The sequence below is a fragment of the Thermobia domestica genome, chromosome 11 (genome assembly GCF_964235325.1).
Source record: "Thermobia domestica chromosome 11, izTheDome1.hap1.1, whole genome shotgun sequence".
In the NCBI taxonomy this organism is placed as follows: Eukaryota; Metazoa; Arthropoda; class Insecta; order Zygentoma; family Lepismatidae; genus Thermobia; species Thermobia domestica.
Genome location: NC_137464.1, coordinates 250,662,235 through 250,688,100, shown reverse-complemented (window position 1 = coordinate 250,688,100; position 25,866 = coordinate 250,662,235). Strand labels below are relative to the sequence as shown.

The 25,866-nt window shown below is 36.7% G+C and overlaps 1 protein-coding gene across 1 annotated transcript in view; it reads left to right on the top strand.

Moving 5' to 3' along the window:
• Nucleotides 1–1,819: 1,819 nt before the first annotated feature.
• LOC145664920 (uncharacterized) overlaps nt 1,820–25,866 on the top strand; it is a 107,221-nt gene continuing 83,174 nt past the window's right edge. The window contains exon 1 of the mRNA XM_081732023.1: nt 1,820–1,973. The gene's annotated coding sequence lies outside the window, so the exon portion shown is untranslated. The remainder of the gene's footprint in view (nt 1,974–25,866) is intronic.

Here is a 25,866-nt window from a genome sequence, read left to right as displayed (position 1 = left end):
GTTAATCACTTTGCCACGAAGGAGCACACACACTCAGATGACTGTTGATATTACTTGAAAAAAAATACAGAGAAACGAAAGAACTCTGAGAAGAACAACAGGTGTTTAAACTACAAGCTTCCTATGGCTCGGAATGAAATGTGGCAGTTCTCTTGTATTGTGATGTAATTTAAATTTTATTTTTATTTGCAGCACAAAGTGAATGAGAGGAAAGCTTGAACTAAAAATTGAAAATGACATGATTGAACTGATGTTTCCAGTTAAACGTCCTACACTTATATGCTAAATGAAATCTTTGAGTTTTACGTCGCACGTTTATGCCAGCTAGTCTAAAGAGACGGTGATGATGAGAAATGAATGAAATGGTGGAATGAAGAAAGTGGAAGGAAACGGGAGAACCCCGAGGAAACCCACGCACACGGTGTTTGTCCATCACAAAGTTCAGTTAGCGCAAGCTGGGATCGAACCAGGGACCCCATGCACCAGAGGTGAACGCTCTACCACTGAGGCACCGCGACCTCCTCTTTAGGCTAAAGGATTAATAAAAGTAGAATAATTTGTGAAATGGAAATGTGGGAGAAGACGAGAGACGTTTAAGAAAACCCACGATGTTTTCTACCATAAACGAACTGAGATTGTATCAAAACTCCTCCCACTAGGAATGAGCGATGTATCTCTGAGCCACCCTCTATCCCACCCCACCCCAAACTGAAATTGAGAAATGGTATAAAATAAGCTGTATTGTTGGTAATCTAGTCATTAGTAGCATATTAATTTCTATTCTCTAAACAAAAACTTGTAGTTTTCTTGTTTTTCTCTTAAATGCAGACAGACACGCACCCAAGAAAGTTTTGTTGCGAGGCCCATGCTTTGGGGGAGGTACAGTACTACAAACCATTACGTCTATGTAGTATTAAACGGGTATTATTTTGCATCCAATAAGTAATTGTAAAATACTTCTACCTATGTATTCAGACAAAAATGATAAAACTATTATATTTTTATAAGAGAAAGAAAAATGAAATGTAATCTTTGTTTTACGTCCCACAGTTATATCGTGTAGTCTAAAGGAGACGGTGATGATCAGAAATGAACGAAATGGTGGAATGAAGAAAGTGGGAGAAAACGGAAGAACCCCGTCAAAACCCATGTACACGATGTTTCTCCACCACAAAGCTCACTTGTTGCGAGCTGAGATCGAACCAAGGACACCATTCACCAGAAGTGAACGCTCTACCACTGAGCCACCGCGGCCTCTTTTATAAGAAGAAGAGTACAGAGGAAGTGAAATATCACATTTTCATCTTACATCAATAATTTTCCAGTTTAACAAGTATAATTTTATTGAGAAAATGAACAAACATATGTTGAGATGTTTTGGGGGGTTCCGGACCCGGTGGACCCCCCGTGGGTGCGTCTATGCAGAATAATTGTCCAAAATATATTACAGATCATAAGTGGGTCATGACCCTTACTGCCACCTGTCGCGTTGCAGTGCACTTACTTCTAAAGATTTTTTCCATCTTTAAGGTTAAGGTTGTAGAATCTTAATTAACTTTAATTTTAAAACGAAATTAATATTATCATGCTCTTTTCTATTCAAAATGCAGAAAGATATGTATCAGGTGCGTTTATAAACGAGATTAGAATAACTAGATCAGTAAAGTTTCCAGGAACGCAACACAACAACAGCTGGAGAATTGAGAGGTCGACTCACAGAGGGCTCGAGCGCATCGACCAGCCAGCGACGACGCTATGACGTCACTTGCAGCGCCGAGTCGCCATTTTAAACAACGAACAAGCGGAAGAACGAGTGAGAGCAAGACAGCAACAGAGAGAATGAGAAGAAGAGAGAGATACGATGAAAGAGAGAGAAAGAGGGAGAGAGACTGATCCGAAGTGAATGAGGCATTTATTTACCCCATTTTTTTCTACCGAGTGTACTCACCCGTCGATCAAGATTACTTAATAAGGTAAGTATACAATGTTCTGTGTTTGCTAAATGGCTTTATGAGTAATGTGAAGGTAACTCACAAGAGAGTTTTAAATGTTAAGAAGCTAACCGTCCTCTAACTAGGGACACGCTATCGACCCGTTCTGACGATAGACGAACAGAGATCTCATATCTTTTTTCTGCTTGTTAGAGTGAAAAACACTTCATCATATGATCCACAGATAAAAAAGAGAGAGTTTTTTTTCTAATCTTACAAATGCACCTAGGAGGCAAAACAATACAATGCTACAGTGCTAACCTTTGCCTAATTGAAAGCAGTGAGAGGGTTGTTAGAACTGAACATATATTGTGCATTAGGTATAGGATGTGGAAGCAAATGCGAACAAAAAAGACTTTTTAATTGTCGTCATGAATTCAGCTCAACATTTAGTGTGCGTAATAATAGTAAAATAAAAACGGTCGTTAAAATATCCCTTTATATTCTGTGAAGCGCGAGTTATTAGTTTAACACCACTACTTGACTCAGTGCACGGAAATGTATTTTTTTAATGTTCTCGTGACAAAAGTGCTATAGCTTCAGCTAGATACCTGTTTCTTTCTTCTTTTTTTTCCCTGTTTGTTAATTTTTTCAATATTCTCCTCTCATTACAAGTAATGTCTACGTTTATGAGCCTCTGGCCTAGTACAAGGGTTAATTATATATGGCAACACTGCAATACATGCGTGTTCTATTTTCTGGGATATTGGTACTCGACTTTATTCAATATCAAAACATTAACCATTTTTAAGACGGTTAATACGTGCTTGTTTTTATCACAGTAGATAATATGTAGTCAGTGGGGAGTTAGGGGATTAGACTCTTTTACCGGAAGCCTGAGAGACAAAATTGTAGAGAGACAGGCCCGAAACCAGCCACAGTGGTTTAGAGGGGCCATGAATATGTTAAGGGGCCCAAGTCATTAAAAATTCTCTTACAGGTATCTAAATTATGATTTTTGCATTAATAATAGCATTTTATATTGAGGTCTGGAGGGGCTACGACAAGATATGGGGTCCAGGCCCCCCTAGCCCCCCTCTGGTTGCGGGCTTGTCTAGAGATGCCAGAAAACGGAAGGTGTATTTAACAGTGAAATTTTACAGCTTCGGAAAAAAAGTTTAAGTTAAATTAGTTATAGCAACGAAAAATTGTATAAAGATTTGTATAAAGATTGTTGGAAACAGATTTCATCATGATGGTAGTTAATTTTACGAAGCTGAACTTCTATTTGAATATTACATTTATAAATCATATTTTGGTCTCATGGACAACGCTAAAGCAAATGGTTAAACAAAGTCCAGCATGTATTACTTGATTGTTGTTAAATACAAGAACTCAATTCTCGAACAGTAGCGAGCACCTGTTCCATTTAGTTAGTTATCACAGTTTTGATATGAAAACTAATGTTGTCTTTGTCACTAACAAGTTCCTTACCATTGAAAATGGAAACAAGGTTTCTTCGTTTTTTTTAACAAATGTAAAAGGAAACTCAAGAAATAAAGATAAAAAAGCTAGTTGTACTGGAATTACATACTGATATATTGAGATTGAAGCTCGATATTCCTCTGCAGGGGTGTTTGCTTCTATCTTTCATTAACATAATAGATTATTATTTAAAGTCAAAACAACGAGATTGCATTTGAAGTGTTAAGGTATTTCTGAGTGCGAGTGCACTTTCCCTCCCCTTCGTTATTCATGATGGGGTAGCATGTTTAAAATCTGGCATTTAAGATTTGTTCTTTCTTGAGAAAGAGGGAGGGGACAAATGATGTCATTACACGGGGCGACAAATTGCCTAGGCCCGGTCCTGTAACTATTATTGGTCAAAACCACTAAGTAACTTTTAAGAGGTTTCAAAGGGAATGTTAATGGAGGACTTTTCTTCGGGTGTGTCTTATGGAAGTACCATCCATTCATGTCGTTTTAATTATTAAATTAAATTTGGGAAAATATTAAAGAACCTCCCATGTCAATACTTTTCTCAAATGTAATGGCGTATTCAGAAGCTCATCAAAGGAGAGGCTGTTCAAGCTCCTAAGTTCATATAATTTCAGGTATAGTGAATGTTTATTTTTCATAGTATCTTGCTCAAGGGTGAGGGATAAAACTACGAAACTCCTTTGCGCATGTCATTACTCAAGCGTATATCCTGATTACATGAGTGTTCTACGTATATAGGCATATGATTTGTACACATTATCTTAAGTTCAGTTCCCGGTTATTACAGATCATGAAGTAAAGGAAACTGTTTGAATGAAGGAGGTATCGAACTTGGGTCTAAAGAACCAGAAATAATACCGACAGAAGACGAAATGATGATGATACATCACATTACTAGAAGTATTCTGGTTAGCAATAATCCTTTATGGGTTATACCATCAGCGAGTTCGATTAACAGAAAACAGGAGTAGACACCGTTAGTAAGGGTTAAAGGCTTCGGTTTCAACGTGAGCCATGAAAACTCTTTCATGTAGTGTATCGACCAAAAGTACTTCACATATTTATCCTGCCTGTTCGTCCACCCGGAAGACAAAATAATCTCAAGAATTAGTTGAGGTATTACCATCAATATTGGCCAGGATGTCGAGGGTCAAATATTTGGAATCAAGTTCGTTGATGGAGGCAATATTTAAACCGGAAGTAGTAGAAATCAACTATTTCCGGTCAAAGATGAAGTGGGTTAAATAGGTCATGATTTTTGTGTGGGTCAGTGGATCGTGGATCAAGTGGGTCAAGATTTGTGAGTGGGTCAGTGGGTCGTGGATGAACAGGACTGACCCACTGCGACCCAGCCACTCACCGTGACCCACTCTGACCCACCGACCGACACTGCTCAACAGGATCCTCTGAACACTGGTGAATTGGTCTACGTTTTACTTTCAAAGCCTCCATTTTTTCTTCCTTTTTCATGTGTTTCTATTTACTTACCTGAGATGTGTATATTTAAGTGAGAAAAAACTTCAGGCACTTTTGGATATTGATTGTGGTGGACAAACACCGTGTGCGTGGGTTTCCTCGGGATTTTCCCGTTTCCTCCCACTTTCTTCATTTCACTATTGCATTCACTTCTCATAATCACCGTCCCCTTTAGCCTACCCGGCATACCCATGGAACGTAAAACTCAAATATTTCATTTAATTTCATTTTAGACATTGATATTTGTAGTTGTAATAGTAGAAATAGGACTTACTACTTGGCTTTTGTGACTGTCGAATTTTAGTTGTTTTTTTTTTTTTTTTTTTTTTTGCTTTACGTTTGCTTACTTTACCTTGATTTGAGACTTTCAAATTTCATCGTATTTACCACGGAAAAATATCTGTAATTCAATAAGGATACAATTATATTCGATAATTAAATTGAAATTCATCGTAATATGGCCCATGGCAAAGACTTTACCATTTTATATCGTAAAGGTCAGATCCACCGGTATTGTAACAGAGCAGTGCTTAAGCGATTGACCGTAGAAATTGAAACTCCGTTTAAGATATTTTCACAGCCTTGCTTTATTACAAGTATAAACTCTTTAGTTAGTGGAAGAGAAGGGCGTGGATCATGGGTCAGAGTTAATGACGATGAGTTATGATGGGTCGGAGTGAGTCACAGTGTATTAGAGTGGATCATGGTGGATGGTGGATCAGAGTGGGTCATGGTGGGTCGTGGGTCAAGTTTTCATTGACTCACGCCATCTCAGCTTCTGGTTTTAACATTGATCACTATAGAGTGAAAACGGTAACAAATAGGTAAGAAGCTGTTTCCTATAACCAATTTAACCATCCCAAGATTATATTTTATCAGTATCCTAAACTCTTTACTGAAACCGAAAATGATAGATATCCAATATTGCTTCCGGTTTCAATATTTTACATAGAGCAGAAACGATAGAGGATACTGAGAAAGTTTTATTTTTTTTTGGAAGATCGATTTAACGTTTTAAGAATAGGTGCCATCTTTTTTAACCCTTTATTCAAACCGGAAGTGGTAGAAATCAACCACTTCCGGTTATACTGTTGATTGATGTACAGTATAAAAGTGATTGATACAGAGAAATGATTTACTGCAATCGATTACGCGTCCCACGCAAATAGTATCAATCTACTACTACTTCCGGTTTGAATAGTATTTGACACACCACATAAACCAAACTTCTTTACGTGGTGTACACGTGACACTGTTACTTGTTTTTCACATATGTTACGATAGAAACATAATAATCAAGATATCTATGAGACGATAATATAATTATTTTATGATGTACGTACACTCATGTGCAAAATGATTGTCGCGTATTTATAGTTGTCTTCTTCTAAGAATATAATTTGATAATGATTTTGCAAGGTGCTTTTAATACTGGTACTATGTGTGTAATCGGGAAATATATATTTGTGGTGAATTTCATAGGAAAAGAATAATAAATACGAAAATTAGAATGAGTAAAACAAAATGTTGCTAAATGGACAAGAAAGTTTTATTTTCGTTTTATTGTTCTTATTTACTGCTCTTTTGACATGAAATTTTCCACATACATGCCTTTGCCGATTAAACACATACTAACATTATAAGAAATACCGGGGAAATTCGTTATCAAATTATATTCCTACAACAACATATATATAGACATGCGACAATAATTTTGGATATGAGTGTACGTTATATATTTCAGTGTATTTTAAAAAAATGTTATCGAATTTTAACACAACAATTCTTGTAATCGTGATTACAGTGACAGACCTTTAAGATTCTCCGTATTTGAATTTGGCTTTTTAAAGTTTTTTTTTTTTCTAAATTTTGTCTGCTGTATTTTTACTTACCTACTATACTATACTTTTACTATGCTTATATTTTACAACGAACTGACCTTTTTCTTTTAAGCCTTTTTCCTACTTAGCTGGGGTCGGCTTTTAGGATCGCTGTCCTCCATCTGTTTCTATCTTATGACATAGCCGCTATGACACAACACAGCACCACTAGTCTTAACACAATCTCCTCACTTCTGCTTTGGCCGGCCTTGGGCCTTTTTTCTCATTTAGTTCTATAGCATCTATTCGGTGAGATACATACTCCAAAGGTCTTCTTCTTACGTGCCCAAACCATTGCAGTCTATTTTCTTGCAACTTTTGCAACTACTGGTCTCATCTTTATTGTTCCCCGCATCACTTCATCCTTAATTTTGTCCTTCCGCGTCACTCCACACATCTACCGCAGCATCTTCATCCTCGAAACATGCAACTTTTCTTTCTCTCTCTTCTTCGTAGTCCAAAATTCCACTCCGTATAATACGGCAGGTCTCACTACTGTTTTGTAAACTTTTCCTTTAAGGCATATTGGTAACCTACATTCACACTAGAGACCTGCACGGGCCGAATTTTTCGGCCCGAGTGCAATCCAGCCCGAACGTATCTAGGCCCGGCCCAGCCCGGGCCCGAAAAGTTTTGGAGATTTTCGGCCCGAGCCCGGCCCGGCCCGATAAGTTTTTCAAAATTCTTGGCCCAAGCCCGGCCCGGGCCCGATAAATTTTAAAAAGTTTTTGGCCCGACCCCTGTCCGATATTTTTTTTAAAAAAAATTAGCTCGAGCCCGAATCTTTCTCAAAATTTAGTACTAAATTTGACCTAACCCTCAGAAACAATTTCTAAACTCTGGTTCACAACCTGACGCTTGCCTCCCGAATGGTACCATTGCCTCCTAGAACTTTGCCTGTCATCGAGAGAACAAAAACTCCATTTCCTGTAACAAAAATCTAACTTAATTGATTTTTAGCATAAAGTGAAGATGACAATATTGTTTAGCGACAGGCAAAACATTCCCACCTCTTCTTTTTTATATTTTGAGTTCAGTGAAGGTCAAGGTCAGAGCTCAATTTACCGCATAATGCCTGCAATCCTCTATAGTGAAAGTGGAGCCGCTAAACAACACAAACCGTAAATAGCTATTGCATTCTTAGTAACATTTTTCACGGACACACTTCTTCAACGTTTGGCTTTATTCCAATTATCGTTTAACGAAAGTCAATAATTATTAAAGAATTGCAATTGATCGGCCCCAGCCCAGCCCGACCTGAAGACAAATCAGTGTCGGCCAGCCCAAACCCGGCCCGGCCCAAAGAAATAACAGTGTCGGCCCGCCCAAGTCCGGCCCGGCCCAAAGAAATAACAGACTCGGCCCGCCCAAGCCCGGCCCGTGCAGGTCTCTAATTCACACAACACTCTTGCCGCTTCTCTGCATTTCATACAACCGCTGCTAATTTTCCTGTTTACATCTTCTACAGGGGCGGATCCAAGATGGACTTCTAAGGGGGCAGTGGGTTGTAATACTGCTACTTAGAGCTACTTTTAAGAGCTCCAAACTCTGGGATGGGTTTTATTTATATATATAAAAGAAGAAAGTTTCCTCTTCTAGCGGTGGGCGATTGCCCCGATCACTGCCCCCCTGGATTCGCCACTGATCTCATCTTGCATTTTCCTGCAGAATTGATTCTATCTACTGGATTTTTTTTTTGTCATTACCCCTCTTTACCATATACGATAAAATGTCATACCAACAACACATGCTGTGCATACAAGGTTGACAAGGGATTGAGTGTATTTTGTACCCATTTGCAGAACATTTTCATCCTTCTTGGAATATTTGATTATTATAACATTACGTAGTAATGTTGAATCAAGTACTCTAATCGTGTGTACGCCTTCGGCGTGGGAGACCAAGGTGGATTCCCGGCGGGAGCTCATGTGGTTCGAATTCCACGATATTCAGTAGGTCCACGTCTCATATAGCCCCGCCGCTGAACGGAACTTTAAACTCAATCAATTCAACTCACCTCTGATCGTGTGTACATTTTTTGCCTTTCTAGTGTAGTACCACTTCTTCAAGAGAAACAGTGACACAACTCAAAATCATCAACTTTTCTGGAAACCGAATTGTACATTTGCATCGTTGAAGGTTAACATGACAGAACTGGTCCCTACGGAGAAACGAGGGTGTATCTCCATTTATGATGTTTCTACCAGTACTGTCATTTCAGATTTTGCTAGGGACCAAGATTATTTACCAATATAAGAGTTTCCTCGTGACTTTCTCATCACTTTGAAAGTCATGAGAATATCGAGTGGAAACACGCCCTTACGAATCAGAGTAGAACAAAGAGAACTTTAAGAAGTCAATCATTTCAAGTATCTGGGAAGTATTCTGACTAGAGACGTTTACTGCATCAAAGAGATCAGGTCGAGAATTGCCATAGCCAAAGAAGCATCCAAGAAGATAAGATCTCTCTTCAGGCGAAAGACTAGAAATATTTTTCAAAAGCTAACGATTTAATCTTTTACCAATTTTTCGTAAGTGAAAAGAGATAATGAAATGTAACTTACCTCAGTAATAGAATTCTACACCCGAAAATACGAATCGGAAGAATTTTCAGTGTTGCCATCCATAGAAATTACAGTGTGACCAGAATTTGAATTACCCAAAAATCTAGGTTATGGCAGCGACTAGAAAAATGAACTCAACGGCAATTGATGACTTATCATACTGTCTGTGTTCCTTGTTAATTACTTTTTAAATAATATTTGTATTTATTTTGTAATAAAGAGTACAAAATAAATATTTTTATTATCAGTAAAATTAAAATACAGTTTCGATCAGTTTTGTTCTTCTTCTTCCTATTCCTCGCTTTCCTTCCATCGTTCCTTCTATGGCGATATGAAAATGACAATTTCTTCGTAAGATGTGTAAAATCCAATTTTCCTTTCTACGAAGGATGTTGGCTAGAAGAGTCCTCTTTTCTCCTATCCGTTTTAAAGCATCTTCGTTTGTTACTCTCTCTGTCCATTTTATCTTCTCCATCTTCCTCCAACATCACATTTCGAAGCCAAGTCTTAACCATATAGTCCAATACTCCATATACAGTACTTAACCAATTTCTTCCGTAGTCCGATATTAAGCCTGCTAGTTAAGAATTCTTGTTTTTCTATGGCAATTCTTGACCTGATCTCTTTGGTACAACAAGGGTCTGTCATTTATTATTATTATTATTATTATTATTATTATTATTATTATTATTATTATTATTGTCTGTGGATATGGACTATTCACCAGGGGTGGACTAGGATGAAAATTTCACTGTGGAATAATTCCACCAAACGACCCCTTTAAAAAAAGTCATATTTTTTGTTATCCAATAATATTTTTTATAATTTTATTTTTCTAAATTTGTCCTTTATAAATTAAGGAATAAATACTCTTGTAAATGAAACTATATTCAATTCGAGAGAGGTCTACTTTGTGCTTAGTATTCTCAATGCTCCTTTAGCACACAATCATCACAATAGTATAGGTATTCTACAGTTTTAAGAGAAAGATTTTTGTGTATTTAAGTTTTTATTTTCAACTTACAAAATTTTGGCAGTTCTCTGGCTGTTATATTTTTAGCAAGTTTTATGAAGTTGTGAAGTGAGTTAGAAATATGAGCACATAGCTACAGCCACTGGCGTCTCTGACATGTAAAAATTGAGGGGGACGAAGAAAACAAAGAATGCTTGCATACCTCAACTAAACTTTTATCAAACTCGTGAGATAAATGGGAAGTTATTTGACTTAGCGTGACTTAGCGTTTCTACCTCTACTAGTATAATTAATCATATTCTTCCATCGCTGCACAGTAACTTGTTCCATATTTAGAAATTTCAATATAGGGAACGTCTAGGTCCCTTTACGTCCATTGTATAGTTCCTGTCTTTGTTGAATTTCACTTTCTAAATTCCTAGTTCAACTTTATACACATTATTTTACATTTTTCAGTTTCCATGTTTTCCTTTCTCCAGTTTTGTAAAGCTTATTTTACTACCCATGTTTCTTTGCTGTGCTACCTTCATGATGGCGCACCTTTACTCGCAAAGTTCAAAATATTCCAGCAACTAACTTGTATCTGTATCTACTTTCTCTCAACTGATATATTTTTCTTCCATATTTGAAACAAATCTGTCTTTTCTTACCCATCTTTAAACTGTTCAATATCTAACTCGTCTCCTGGTTTTTCAGTGGGATTCCACCTCAGTCATCCCAGGATTGTTATCTGACAACTTTTGGATTTTTTACCCATTGCGTTCATTTTCTTTTTCTTGATATCGCAACTGCTATCCATAAATTGTACTATCTCTTTTTCTCTTGTTTTGCTCCAATCATACCGCGGTATTCAGAAGGCAAATTTCACACACATATTTTTCTATATACATAATATAGGCTAATACTACTACTTAAGAACAAATATAACATTAATGTGTTCTTTTCTTCTGCGATATAAGTACTACCATGAGCAAAATAAATGACGCGTCTCTTTATTTTGAAGTTTTTTGAAAATATCTCCGTTTTCTTTATATGTTCGAAATTTCGGAAGGTTTCCCCAGCAGGACAGGTTAATAACAAACCCGTTTTTAATATTTGTGTTAGATATTAGCTTAAAATAAAGAAATTAGAAGCAAAAAACATTAAATCGACAGAAATCTCGAGAATTACCAACTCTGCTAAAGAGGGAAATTTTCAAGAACGCGAGGGAATTCTGCAGTTCAACACGAAGCAGCGACATCTATGTCATTGAGAGAAGCGTGGATTAGATCTACAAACGAAAATTTTAACGAAATATTTCTAGTATGTCTTATTATATGCATTATCAGCGAACTCCAAATATATGAATCTATGCTAAGTATTAACGTATAGATAGTGCAAATAGTGGAAATTACCTATGGAAAAAAACGAATTGTTAGCCCAATCGTAATGAAAAATCGTCTTTACTGTAGAACAGGTTCAGCTTACGTAAGAGAGCAAATAGCTCAGTTAGGTCAGTTCGCGTTGAGACACGGGGCGCATAACATCGCCTCTCTGTCCGTGCTGTACTATTGTATCTGCTTTGTTTTGTCGAATAGTGCAGTTTGATTTTTTTTTCTGTGACTTAGTGATTTGGTGAAGTGTGTATTACAAGTCCTTTGTTTCACTTGTGAGCAACAACATTTATATATATATATATATTCTGTAGTTGACGTGTAACGTCGAGTGTAAGCAATATGAGTTGTATGAGGTCTAATACGCTCCGAATTAATTTCGTAACTGTGCGTCAAAAGCCTACGTCTATTCATATTCATGAATGGATTCGAAGTGTTTTCAAGTTAACAATTGACCAAGTGTTAAGTATAGAACTGGACTTTATTCGTAAACTTTTGTACATCAAACTAGTTAGTAAAGTGCTATGTGAACGTATTCTTTCTGGTACCAACGGCACCGTGACTTATACCAATACTGATGGAGATCATGTGTTACCCATTGATTTGGCAGACAACTCTGTTGTTGTTGTAAAAGTCTCTTTATGTCCAATGGAACTTAGTGATACCCAGTTAAGTCGTGTACTCTCCCAGTATGGGGATATTCAGAATATTGCTGATGAACAGTACTCTACTGATCATATTTATCTCACCCGCACGGGTCGCAAACTCGTCAAAATGACTGTTAAACGTAACATTCCATCCTTTGTTACTGTTTGTGGTTTACGTCTTTTTGTCAGTTACGCCGGTCAAATCCAGACCTGCGCGGTCTGCAACTCTCAGGACCATTTTGTACAGGACTGTCCTAAGAAGAGAACTCCACCTTTACCCAGGTCTACTTCTGTGTCTCCAGGTGTCCGCATGCCTTGCAACCTTCCAGTGGAAACATCAGCTCCCGATACCGGTTGTTACAGTGCATTTCCTGTTCTACAGAAGGATACCCACATACCCGCGTCGTCCCCGATTTTGCCACCTGCAAGTGCTGCATCTAGTGTTCCCGACATTCATCCCGTCCACCCTTCCATTGCTGACAGATCACCTAGTATGGAAGTGACACCTACTCCCGATGCTGACGAGACAGGTGTTCCATCTCCAGTTCCTGTGACTGACCAGCCACTTCTACTAAACTCTGAGGTAGGTGATAGAAATACAATAGAGGGGCACAGTGCTACCCCTTCAAGCGTTCCTCTCGCACTTGGTTCCATTGACACCACTGGTTTTGAAGATGCTACTAGTGATACCATAAGTGATTCCGATCTGAGTGTAGCATCCTGCGAAAAGCGCAAGTTAACTCAACTTCAGTTTAACAGTAGTGCAGTGTCTAAAAATTCTAAAGGTAACCGCAGTGATGAAACAACAAGTGGTCAGAATGTTAGGAAAACACGAGCTTCGACCAAAAAGTTGAAATCTGTTGTTCAATCAGACGGCGAATAGTGCATTGCTCATCTTTGGTATCAATAATTTATATTGTTTATATATTTCCTCCTTGTTTCTACTTTACACATGTTCTTATTCCCGCATTGCTTTACTTTCATGTATTTACTTTGTATATTTTTTGTAATGTTTAGTTTTCGTTTTGCCACAGTCAATTTAAATCGTCTTACTTCTCCGGTCAAATTACACGCACTACGAGATTTTATATATCAGGAAGAAGTTGATATTCTGTTTGCTCAAGAGGTGGCAGTACCCGATTTTCCAGACATCCCTAATTATTCATGTGTTTCACGCTTCACTGAAAATGGTTTAGGAACTGCTATTCTATACCGCAGTGATATTGACTTTCAAGCGCTTCTCCAAATGCCTACTGAACGTATCACCTTAGGAACACTAGAAAATATACGCCTGTGTACAGCATATGCTCCAAGCGGTTCGAATCATGCACGAGAGCGCAATAGTTTCTTTAATACTGAGCTTGCTCAAGCGTTACATAATGGTTCTTCTCCTTGTATATTAGCCGGAGATTTTAATGCTGTTTTGGCACCAATAGATATGACCCCAAATTATACCTTCTCAGCCAGTCTGTCCAATTTAATTGACACCTATGATCTCGTCGACGTGTGGCGACACTTATTTCCAACCACGCCTGGCCATACTTTCTTTACAGGGACGAGTTCCTCAAGATTGGATAAATTCTATATCAGTCGCACTCTTATACATCAGGTTCAACACATGGCTGTGGTCCCAGTCTGTTTTAGTGATCATCATGCTGTACTCATGACCATCAAACTACAAGCCCAAAAATTTCTCAAACGTAGCCCATTGTGGTACTTTAATACGTCAATTTTACGTGAGCCCGAATATGAAGCTCTGATACATGCTGAATGGAAAGGCCTCCTTCATGTGAAACAACGCTACAAAGGTTCTCTCATGCAATTTTGGGAAAACCGTGTTAAACGAACTTTTTGCTCTGTGACCAAACAATATTGTCGAACTAGAAACGCCGATCATTATCAGCAATATCACTACTATACTGGTCTATTGCGAGATTACATGATAGAACAACAACGCGGGGGTCAAGTCCGACCTCAAATTCAGCAGATCAAAGCTCATTTATTAACGCTGCATAAACGACGTATGCAAGGTTTTATGATTCGTAGCAAAACACGTCAATATGATGACACTGAACAGGCAAGTATCCACCAAATACGCAAGGAGCGCACAAGGGGCAGACAAAAATTGATTTCTAAAATTAAGGGTGAAGATGGCCGTGTGTATGAGGGCGTAAATGTCATGACTTGTTTTCTTGATTATTATAAACAATTATATGCTCAACCTCCTACTAGTTGTACTGATTCTTCTATACTAGAGTATATTCCCTCTGTTTTAACGGATGATGATCGAGAGTGTCTATCGGGTCCGTTCACAATAGACGAGGTCAAACAGTCCATCCGATTAGGCAAACTAGGAAAGTCCACAGGTATTGATTCTCTACCACTAGAATTCTATGTTACATTTATAGATATTTTAGCTCCTTTTCTCACCGACCTTTTTAATGAATACCGCACACATTTTGTTTTAGGCCAGTCTCTCAGAACGGGCATTACTGTTTTGGTCCCCAAACATTCATCAGCATCTAGTGTTACAAATTTCAGGCCACTAAGTCTCTTGTGCACGGACCTAAAACTATTAACTCGTTGTCTGACGATCAGAATGAAAACATACCTTGAAAAGCTGTTAAGTCCTTGCCAATACGGTCTTGGCCACAATAATCCTATTTATAAGGCCTTATCCAATCTCAGAGATTTTATTTCCTTACATGAGTCCGCCGATCCTTCTTCGGTAGCTATTTTATCCACCGATTACTCCAAGGCCTTTGACAGAATTAATCACAATTATCTCTTCCAAGTTTTAGCTAAATATGGATTTGGTGACCTTTTCATTTCTCTTATCAAAGGAATATATACGAAACGAATTACCAGGTTAAAGCTAAATGGAGGTTTAAGTGCTCCCATCTCTGTTTGTAATGGTATTCTACAAGGGGACACAATGTCTAGTATTTTATTTAGTTTATCTTTAGCGCCTCTTGTATATGCGGCACACCGCCTACTCCCTGGTGTTCCTGTGTATAACAACAGTCTAGCAGTGCAATCATACATTGATGACACACACTATATATTACGCAATGACGCAGATCTGGAATGTATACAGAAGTTACTAAACCTTTATCAACACGCCTCAGGCGCGCAACTTAATAAAGCAAAAACAAAAATATTGTGTTTACATGAACAATATCAGTCTCTGTATGGTAGAACGTTTGACACTGTTCCATCAATCAAAATACTTGGTATTGTATGGTATCCTACTTTACAACAGACTATCACGAAAACATATGAAGTCATAGCCTCTAAGATCCGAAGTCTTTTAATAACGCATAAATCACGTAATCTTAGTCTTTTCAGTAGAAATTTGTTTCTTAAAACTACTGTGTTTAGCTTACTATGGCATTCTGCACAGATTTTCCCGTTACCAAAGCCTATCTATAAGTCTTTAAACAGTCAGGCGTTGTTTTTTCTCTGGCATAATAAAACTTTAAGAGTAGGTCAACAACAACTACTTTTGCCTGCAGCAAAAGGAGGAATAGAGTTCATGGATATTGGAATTCAGTCACGTGCTCTGCTTGTGCATAGAAGTTGTCGTATGGTTTGTTCCCACCCCGATTCGATTACTGCTACGGTTTTCAATGTCTGTTTTCAGTGTATTGACCTTGTGCTTCCGATTCCTATCTTTCCTTGGGCGATTAAATTCCCTCACCTTCGCGATGTAGTACTTGATATGCTGTATGCAATAGTCGCACGACAGCAGATCGAAATTAGGTCAGTCAAAGAAATATACTGGCACTATCAGAGCACGTGGGTATCTGTTACGCCACACGTCATGCTTCACGTGCCATGCAAAAACTGGAGTAACATCTGGAAAAACATAACTGCCAAGTTTTTAACTCACAAACAGAAAGAAATGTGGTATTTTATTGTTAATAATGTATATGAAACGTCTGCTAGGCTCTTTAATCTAGGAATCACCTCTACAAATGTATGCTATTATTGTAATCAGATAGACACTCTTGAACATCGATTCCATAACTGTTTTGACATACCACCCATTTGGCAGGCTTTTAGCACTATACTTAGTAGAATATGTCGTACCTCACAAACTGTTTTTAGCGTACATAATGTAATATTATTTCCAGATTTTCATTACTTTCCTAGCTATAAACATAATGCTGTGATCTGGTTTACTGTACAAACTATCATGTTTATTCTTGTAACAGCACGACCATTGTGTCTTGAAATGTATGAGATGTATTTAACATACCAGGCTATGAAGCTCTCTCCTGTATGTAAAAGAAAGTATTTTGCCAACTACTTATCTGCAATAGCTCCCACACTTTTTTATGATGTAACCCACAAACAAAAATGAACTGAACCGGTAAGTTTTTTTTTTTTTCTTTCTTGAATAATGTTTTTATCTTGAATAATATTTTACACTTTCAGTGAGGCTGTGAATAGTAAATATCCTTGTATATTTCTCTGTATTTCAATGGAAATAAAGTGAAAAAAAAAAAACTACAATGATAAGGGTTGAGGAAACGGGATTGAAAAAAAAAAAACTAGCACATTGCGGTTTAGCGTAATGTGCTAGTAACAAAAATGTTTTTGGCGAGGGTTCGAATCCTGCCTACGGACAGTTTTTTTACTACTTTTAAAAATGTTTATAACACTTCTTTCGTTAAAAATAAGATTAAAAATAATATTCAAAAAGTGAAAAAAAAAAAAAAAAGTTAGGTAAAGCAACGAGTTTGTATACCGAAGGTAGACGGTTCGAATCCCGTGGAAGTACTGTTGTCATTTTTATCACTAAGGTTATTTTATTTATTTTTTATTTGGGAAAGAATCAAATTGTAACATATGTGTAAAACTCATGACGATACCAAAAAAAAAAAAGAGAGAGAAAATATCGTCGCATTTGCATTAGTGTGTCTAATTTTTGTTTGCAAACAGATTCGTAATTATTTCCCCTGTGCTCACTGATGCATAACGAATGTTTTCCAGTAAATGTTAATTCTAATTTGGAGAATTTTATAGTTTCACAATGTTTCTCACTACATAGTCTTCTATCTAAGTGTTTGGATATTTTGATAACAGATTTCCCTATTAAATGTTTAATTTTCTCTATAAATATTTGTCTTAAATTGAAATTGTTTTGAATTTACTACATAAGCAAAGTTGCCCGAAGGAGGGGAGCTCAAGTAATAGATATTCTACGTAAAAGCAACCTATTGTAGAATGATGATGCTTCTTACCTTCAGCACATAATCTTAACGTTAGAGAGTCAGAGAGAGAAAAATCCTGGTTTTTCCTCCTCTATGACCACCCATCTTAAACCTCTACATATCATTGTTCGTCTCACATAATTTCGGCTCTCCAAAGACATTCATATTTATTATTATTATTATTATTATTATTATTATTATTATTATTATTATTATTATTATTATTAATGAATATGCCACCCTTACATAATGTTGTAACTTTACACATCTTAGTTAAGAGTGCTTTCTTTAGTAATAATTTGAGCAACCACGTCACAAAATTTAAAATGTATGAGGGGGCACGACGTTTTATTTCCCCTCCTCTCTTTTCAGCACCCTCCAACAGAAGGTATATAATTTCTGAGAAGCAGGGCAGACAAAATGAATAAGAAATATATTTAGAGCATCCTTTCCTCCTTCGTGAATGTAATATCACGTAGCATTTTTTATTCTACTGAAGACGACCCTAGGCCGTTATGGTTAGGTAACAAAAGAAATACCTAATATATTTATAGCGCCCCTTATCTGTAATATTACCTCTTCTTTATTTGTTCGAGGCTTCCTTACACAACCAAGGGTGACAAAAAGAATAGGAAAAGTGTCTAAAGATTACAAAAGACTTTATATTTTGTCAGAAACAAGGCAGTATATACACAACATTGCTTTCGTTAACAAGTGTTTCACCCTTGAGTCGCTTATAAAATTATGCAGAATAACTTTTGCCGATCATTGTTCTAGAGGGATTTGTCCAGGATGGTTTGGTGTCGAGCTAATAACGATAAGTATATTTATTTACATCACTGTTAAAGAAATAGCAAACTGTCTGAAAGGAACTTACTTAGGAAACAGATCTTCCTTCTACTTAGCCAGAGCCCACTCTGAAAAATTGCATCTGGCATTCTGAGTGAAAGTTCTATGAGACTATTAGAAAAATATATTCCCGTTTTCACGCTGATGGTAGAATTTCTTAAACAGTTATTGAATTACGTTCGAAGGGTAGGCGTAAATAGCGCCCCCGCAACAATGTGGCGTGGGGACCGCACAAGCTGCAAGGCCAAAAAATATACAGAAAGTACGCAGGGGCGGAGCAGGCCAAATTTTCACACGGGCAAAGTGACTTTTTGGCGTCCTTCCCCTAGTAGTAGCCTATATTTTACATTTTATCATAGTGTTTTTAATAGTTTAAACCAGGAGCGTCATTTCAGATTTTGCTTTGGGGGGGGGGCAAGACCTCTTGATATAAGTAAAATTTCGCGTTTTTCACTGATTTACTACTATTCTAATGATAAAATCTATATAAATCTCAAACTCAAGGGGGGCAAATGCCCCTCCCTGCCCTCCCTAAATGACGCCCCTGTTTTAAACCCATTTTCAAAAAGAAATCCATTACCTAGGAAAAGTTCACAAAGAATATGGCCCGCTATAAACAATACCAACTCCACCCCCCCTGGTCTAGTGGCTAGCACGCCTGCCTTCTGTGGTACCGGGTCCAATTCCCGGTGGATTACTGTTGAACGATAAAAGTGGTTCGGATTCCACTATAATTAGTATCCACATCTCCCTTGCCCATTAAGGCATAACCGTGGAACGCTAAACTCAAGCAAACAAACAAATACTTAATTCCCGGCACTCTTTGTTCTACATGCCATCTCTCAATTTTTCGATACAGCCCCCTTAGTACTATGAAACTCTCTTCTACCATAGTGAAATGGAAAAAGATCATATAATTGCCACTACTTTACAAGAATATAAACCAAAAACGTCAGTAGAAAGCACATTATAAAATTTACTTTTTGAGGCTCGTTTTGGTGCCCCTCTTTCTCTGGCGCCCCGGGCAGTCGCCCGGCCCTTAGTCCGCCCTTGAAAGTACGGACGCATAACTAAGGACTGCGGAGGAGAGGTTAACCTTCATGTTATGCCACTGGTTTGACGTGTTTGAAATGTTCAGTAAGTGATCAGTTGGTGAAATAATTTCGACGGTTACTGATGTTTAAAGTTTAGCTAAGACAAAGCTACCTAATCAAATACATTTGATATCGCGATGTCACAATTTGATTTTTCCTCACATAAAAAAGATAAAAACAATAGTAATAAAAACCCTTACTCGTACTGGGCTCCTAACTAACTAACAACCTAATTCTTACAGACTAGTTGCTCTGACCAACTGAGTTTCGATTTCTTACGCGAAAGAAGTCTGTTATATTAAGAGGCATGCTTTTCATTATCAAAACTGTTCCAAGTAATACGAACATGGCTTAAGAACAAAGACGGAACTGAATTACCACTCGATTGACCTTGAGGGCAAATCACCAACGCGTAGCTATAAACGTAAGTTCAGCATGCATTTCTCTGGAGTTGTGTTCAGTATTCCTATCTGCCAGTCATGCTTGTTCGTAGGAGTAATATGTTACAAACCTAACCTTTCGATAGAGCACAATGACAGAGAATCAAAATTAATGAATTCTTGCCCTTGTGAACTTGGGATACCACCATGTGCAATAAAACTGTCGCGTCTTCTGAAGTGATATTTTATCGAAAATAACTCGTTTTCCTTCATATATCCGAAGTTTTTGAGGGTTTCAAAATGAGGAAACGTTACTGACAAACAAGGACGCATTTAGGGGTGGGTCCAGGTGGTCCGGACTCCCCTCTGAAATCCCAACTTCTCTGTAAATTTAGCCTAAATTTAAGGATTATCTTTTAAATTTTATTATAATTTATCCTAATATTGAAGTCGGACTTCTCCCGAAATAAATTACTGCATACGTGCCTGCTGACAATTTTCAATATATTCCTTAAATAAGTAAAATAACTAAATTAGGAGCAAAAAGCTTCAACACGGGCTAACTTTTGTCCACTGCCAATATTGTTAGAAGGGATATTAATAGCAAAAACTGCTAGGTAATGCTGGACCTTGGAACTTCACTCCGAACAGCAAGCTTATTATTGAGAACTACATATAAAACATTTTATCAAAACTTATCTAGCTTTTACCTGGCATGAAATTATTATATACACCAAAATTCACTCTCCTAAAATGTGTATCTAAATATTGCTCTACGTATCTACGAAGCAATGAAAATTATTTATCGAAATATGTGAGCAGGGAATTCTAACAGCCAGCCATTTTATTTAAATCGTAGTAAACCCTGTAACCGGGCGTTAACGTGAAGACAAAGCTTGGTCCATTGGTAAAGTGTTGGAAGAATATAAACTCAATGTTCGTAGGTTCGAATCTATCCACTCACCATAACATTTTGTTCTTATGTGTAACGATGAAATAAGAAAGAAAAAATGTATAACCGTTAAGACAAAACTTCAACCAAGTCTGAAGAGAACAATACTAAAATAGTAATACAATGACGTCAACCAAAAATTATTTCATGTAGCGTTTGGACGAAATTACAGCTGTTAACAATTGCAGAAATAAAAACAGGCTGTAATGCAGTCTAGACTTCTGAATGCATTTACTTCCTGAACACTTCCGTCTCGTCATTGGTATGCCGTTAATCATTGTAAAACCTTTCAATTGGAAGTGAAATGACACAAACTAAAACAGTTTTAAATCAATAAATGTCTATGTGTAAAAGTAGGTGTCTTTTATCTGTAGTTCTGAGTTCCTTTTACTTTGAAGTGACAAATGAGAGAAGAAAGTATGGTGTTCGAAAAAAAAAATCAAATTTGAGATTTCAACGAATTTACACGTATTATAGCCCCTAACACCGAAAAAGTTATTTTTCGATACATGTCCATTAGTTCGTCCGTCCGTTCGCTACACTTTTCTGTGCACTCGCCTAGAAGCCATACCTGAAGCCATACCTCGCCTAGAAGCCATACTTGAACATACCGTAAATTAGTTGAAAAATTTACGGTATGTTCAACTTATCTGCACCAAATTTTAGTTTAAGATTTTCATAGTATTTCCTATAGTTTTTTTTTTAAATTTCCCTCCTACTCCCAAAACAAGGGTAGTTTCCTGTACGATGAAAATAAAAAAAAGACATTTTCTCATAACTGGCTCTAACGATCTTGTTTTCTTTCTTTTTTTATAAATCAATATTTAATTAGCAACCCTATTTTGTGGTATAAGGCATTTATCTGAGAAAAATCTACAAGGGGTAGTTTATACTAAGGGGGTGAGTTTTTTCTCAGTGTTTTTCTTAAAATGGACTCAAATGTTTTCGTTCATATTTCATAAATAAAGACTTCATTAATAACTTATCAATATGGCATAACTCGTTTGTCCTAAAAAAAAATTGCGAGGGGTAGTTTATTCTTGGTGGAGTGTTGTCTGGGCGATTTTCTCAAAAACGACTCAAAAGAGTTTATTCATATTTCAAAAATAAATATTTCGTTAATAACCGAACAATATGGCAAAACTCGCGTGTCCTGAAAAAATATGCGAGGGGTAGTTTACTCTTGGGGGTGTTTTTCCTCCACGGTTTTCTCAAAAATGAGTCAAGCAATTTTGTTCGTACTCAGAAATAAATATTTCATTAAAAACCTAGTAATATGGAATAACTCGCTTACCCTGGAAGAATCCTCAAGAGATAGTTTCTTCGGGGAGTTATTTTTCCCTCATGATTTTCTCAAAAATTACTCGGACAATTTTATTGATAATTCATAAATAAGTATTTCATTAATAACCCTATATTTTAGTATAAGTCATTTCTATGAAAAACAATTACGACGGATAGTTTATTTTTGGGGTCAAGGTTTTTTTCCCGACAATTTTCTCGAACGACAGGCGATTTTGTTCAAATTTCGCAAATAAATATTTCATTAATAACCAAAAGTATATCTTAACTCATTGTTCGAAACAATTCACAAGAGGTAGGTTACTCCTGACGTGTTCTTTTTGAACGACTTTCCCAAAGTGACTCATTTGATTTTTTTCATATTTCATAAACAATGATTGCATTAATTGGTCTATTATATGTCTAATGAAAATGTGCTCAAAGTGTGAGTTAGTTTTGTAGTATGGATTTTCTTCAATCGAAGTTTTTTATTCGATAATCTGACATTCGATGTATTTGAATAATACGATAATTTTATTCGCATTATCCAAATACACACTTCAGTAACAGCTGCGGCCTAACACAGTTAAGAAATTGAATTGAAAAAGTTTAGTGCGGTGGCCCTGTAATTGAATATTTTTTGAGAAACTCCCTAGCTTTTTGTGGTAAACTCAGGCTTTTCTTTTTCGAGCGACAAAAGAGAGAAGAAAATATAGTGATTGTGAAAATAATATCAAATTCAGATTTCAACGGATTTACATGTTTCATGGCGTCTACATACCGAAAATGTGACTTTTCGACACCCGTCCTTCCGGTCCGTCCGTTCGGCACACTTTTATATGCACTCGCCTAGAGGCCATACCGTTCAACTTATCTACACCAAATTTTAAACTTAGGGTTTACTTAGTATTCTTACAGGAGCTTTTCCATTTTTTCCTACCACCTAAAATAAGTGTGGTTTACAAACAGCCGAAAATCGAAAAACGCTATTTTCTCAAAAATGGTTTTCACAATTTTGTTTATTTTTCATTAATCAATATTTAATTAACAACCCTATATTGCAGTATCAGATATTTCTCTTAGAAAAATTTACGAGGTTTAGTTTATTCTTGGAGGTGACTTTTTCTCGACGATTTTCTCAGAAAAGTCCCTGGCGAATTTTGTACACACTTCATAAATAAATATTTGACCTTACAACATGGTATAAGTCAATTGACCTGAAAAATATATGAGTAGTAGTTTATTCTTGGACTTGAATTTATTCCCAGTGAGTTTCTCAAACACGAGCAGTTGGCAACCCTGTATCTCGACAACGAAGCTGAATTCGAAAACTGCAAGAGGACCATTTGTCTCCTTTTGATGTCACGAATCACCTCCCGAAGTTTGTGCACATCTTTCAGGTTCACCCTTAATGAAGCTTCTTTTCGAAAAGTTAACTATTAACTTTAGGCATTGTTTATCTTTTTTAAATCACAAATGTCGTTATTAATTTTAAGGCAGAGAACTACTTCTGAGAGAATAGATCTTGAAAAATAATTTTAAAACTTAGACTTTTGTTTTCGAGACATTCCAGACAAGACGATACATTTTACAAGCTATCTCGTGTCCAAAACATTTGCCTCGTATTATCTTGGATGTCACAAAGCGCGTCTTGTCTCTTTCTCGAGACATGTCTTATCTCGTGCGCATTCGTTAACACTTGGGAAGGATTATCTTTCTACTCAAAGCATTGTTTTTATAATGGTTGCATATTTATGATAATTGCTGTCCACATAAATTACAGTCCTTTCAGTTGAATTAATTTTTATTATTATTATTATTGAAATTGCAATATCTAGTTTAACGTTGGACGATTATGCACCTACGCTAAGGGAGAATGATGATGAATGAAATGGTGAAATGAAGAAAGTGGGAGGAAAATGGAAAATCTCAAGAAAACACATACCCATGCACACGGTATTTGTCCACCTCAAATTTCACTTGGCACGAAGTGGAATCGAGCCACGGACCCCCTGCACCAAAGGTCCCTGCAATGCTTTATTATTATTATTATTATTATTATTATTATTATTATTATTATTATTATTATTATTATTATTATTATTAGTATTAGTATTATTAATAATAATAATAATAATAATAATTGAAGCGAGCTTAACGAGTTTCAACCGTACGACTCAACCAACGTTTGGGTGCCTGTTCGTTCGTCTGCTCCTCTCATAAAAGACATTTCATTTTAATGAAACTAGTAAGTGCCTTCTTTTAGCTCTGCGAAGTAACTATTGCTTGGGATATGAATCTGCAAAACATAAGAGGTAAAATTAACCAAATGGTGCAAGTTTCCACTTATATATACAAAACAATTTTGCAATATCAACTACGTGAATCTTGTCCCATAAAGAAGCCGAAACCCCTACACCGAAGAGCCCTCCGAGATTTGATCATTGTCCACACGAACTGAAATTGTCATTTGAAGCCAAGACTTTAATATGAAGCCAATAATTTCTTTAAAATAGACGGAAAATTCGGAAGTTATAAGCATTTTCATATTTTTGCCTTTTCCCATAAGGGAGCCGTAGCCCCCTATACTGAAGACCCCCCCCGGAGATTTGATCATTGTCCACTCGGACTGAGTTTGTCATTTGGAACCAACACTTTAATACGAAGCAAAATATTTCTTTAAAATAGGCGAAAAATTCGAAAGTTATAAACATGTTAATAATTTTGCCTTTTCTCATAAGGGGGCCGTATTAGCCTACACTAAAGAGCCCCACGAGATTTGATCATTGACCACTTGGACTGAAATTCTCATTTGAAACCAAAACTTTAATATGAATCCAAAAATTAAACTTTTACATAAATTTAAACTGACTGGGTTCCAGTTCCCCCCACTATTGTTTAGTTTAGTTAAGTGGTAATTTGTGACAGCTTCACATCATCAAAAGAATGTTTCACTTCCCCTCCCCTCCCCCAGGAGTTCGTGCTGGATCCACCGCTGGAATCAATAGACACTCTTCCTATTCTTTTTGTCACCCTTGATTGTGTAGGGGCTCCCTCGTACAAATAAAGAAGCGGTAATATTACAATCAAGGGGCGCTATATATTAGGTATTTTTTTTAGTTACCTACCCCTAACCGCACAGGGCCATCTTTCGTAGAATAAAAAATATTACGTGATATTCCAATCATGAAAGGGGAGAGAATGCTGTAAATATATTTCTTATTCATTTTATCTGTCCTGCTTATCAAAAATTACTTTCTGTTGGAAGGGTACTGAAATGAGAGGGGCAAAATAAAAAGTCGTACCCCCTCCTACATGGTTGCTCAAATAAGTACTAAAGAAAGCATTTTAAACTAAGATATTTAAGATTTAAACTAGGAAACTAAGATATCCTACATTATGTAAGGATGGCATATTCAGGATTATTATTATTATTATTATTATTATTATTATTATTATTATTATTATTATTATTATTATTATTATTATTATTATTATTATAATGTTTTTGGAGCACCGAAATTTTGTGAGACGAACAATGATATGTAGAGGTTTAAGATGGGTGGTCATAGAGGAGGAAATACCAGGATTTTTCTCTCTCTGACTCTCTAACGTTAAGATTATGTGCTGAAGGTAAGAAGCATCATCATTCTACAATAGGTTGCTTTTACGTAGAATACCAATTACTTGAGTTCTCCTCCTTCGGTCTACTTACCTTATGTAGTAAATTCAAAACAATTTCAATTC